The 1752-nt window shown below is 50.9% G+C and overlaps 1 pseudogene; it reads left to right on the top strand.

Annotated features, from left to right (window-relative positions):
* The first annotated feature begins 1255 nt into the window (after positions 1 to 1255).
* Positions 1256 to 1374, top strand: LOC111735186 (annotated as a pseudogene).
* Positions 1375 to 1752: the final 378 nt, after the last annotated feature.

Genomic DNA, 1752 nt, shown 5'->3' with positions numbered 1-1752 from the left:
GCAAGAGGGGGTTGGGTTCCATGATCTTCTAGTTCCCAGAATTTCAATGAGCCGCTGAGTTTTTTCTCAGGTGAAAGTCTTGCTTTCTGAGGCTGACTGCAAACTCCTGAGTGCAGACTGTGTGTTCTTGACTCTGGGCAAGGCACCTCCCCATCCCGGGCCTCAGTCTCCTCGTCTGGAAAAGGAGGATGCCAATAACACCTGCGTCAAGGGGGCGTTGGGAGGTAGAGAGATTTATAGAAGCACCTGACACTTAGTAGGTCGAGGATGGCTTCTTGCCTTCCTGCTTTGTGCTCCCTGAGCCCAAAGAGGTAGGTTCACGAGTCACTGGTCCCATGGGTCTCCTGGGGGCTTGGGGAGAAAGTGGATTGTTGAGTGCAGTCCATCCTAGCTACTGGATACAGAGTTCCAGGAGCAGGCTTCCTGGAGCTGCTGGCCTATGACTTAAAAAGGGAGCGGGGTGAGGTTTCTGAACATATCCCTTGTCTTGACGAAATGACCTGCTGGTCCGAGGGGCCCCCTGTTGTGCTGTGTGGCACCGTGTTGGGCTGCAGGTGGGCATGAGGCCCAGGGTCCACGGGAAAAGGCGGAGAACTTCTCACAGGCGCGATGACAGCAACACATCCTAGGAATGGCGCTCACTGCGCGCCCTGGACCTCGCCTTCATACGAGGAGGGTGCTACCATCTGGTTTTGAGATGAGGAAGTTGAAGTTACACTGCCTTTCCCGTCATTGTCCCTGCTCATTGCTGCTCAGCCATGGCGCAGAAGCCGTGAGACACTGGGGGACCCTGGTAACTCCTGCCCTACCCCCTCGCAGCCCCAGGCCACACCTCTGCCCACTTCGCAGAGGTGCTACCCGTTCTGCAGCGACCAGGCCTTGCTCATCCTCCTTCTTGCCCTCCCTCGGCCTCTCCGCATCCCAGCCGCGGCCAGTACAGCCCAGGTAGCACTGACTTCTCGTCACCGGCTGGCTGACATTTGTCTAGAGAGTTGAGGGGTAGGGTGTCATGGGGCCCCAGTCAACGAACTTCCTTGGCAATAGAAATTATTTATTTTTTTCAAACATCCCTTCCTCCCAGGTTTGATCTATGATCCTGAGGCCTGTTTGGAAGTCTCTGAGGAAGCAGCATTAACTTTTTTTCCCCCCAAACATTAACTCTTGAAAGCAGAGCCTGCCGCAGCCATCAAAGCCTCTCGCATAACCGCTTCGGAGGAAACAAACTAATTTGCTTATTAAAGCTTCAGTGCTGCAAATGTACGGCCAGGCCACCCTGAACACGCCTGATCCTGTCTGATCTCAGAAGCTAAGCAGGGTCGGGCCTGGTTAGTACTTGGATGGGAGACCACTTAGGAAGATCAGGTGCTGTAGGCATACAAAAATAAATAAAAAAAATAAGGGATTGTAAGCTGACAAGGTCCTTGCAATCTGTGAGGTCAACCAAAGGTTGCCTTGCCTTAAAAAAATAAAAAAATAAAGCTTAAGTGTTACAAAGGTAAGTTTCAGGCCAGCTCACGGAATCGGAAAGGTTTTCTAGTATATTGATATAAAAATGATAATAACTACCCCAGGATCTCCGTTGATATCAATGGCCAGTTATGGCTACAAATGTAAATGAGTGCTTTATATAAAGGCTCTCATTCACTCTTTATGACAGCTTTGTAGCTGGATGCCACTGTCCCCATTTTACAGATGCTCATACAGAGGTCAAGGAGTCAAATGACTTGACTGAGTTCACGTGGCTTGCTAATG

This window comes from Pteropus vampyrus, unplaced genomic scaffold (genome assembly GCF_000151845.1).
Source record: "Pteropus vampyrus isolate Shadow unplaced genomic scaffold, Pvam_2.0 Scaffold18134, whole genome shotgun sequence".
Lineage (NCBI taxonomy): Eukaryota > Metazoa > Chordata > Mammalia > Chiroptera > Pteropodidae > Pteropus > Pteropus vampyrus.
This window is presented reverse-complemented; position numbering and strand designations above follow the sequence as displayed.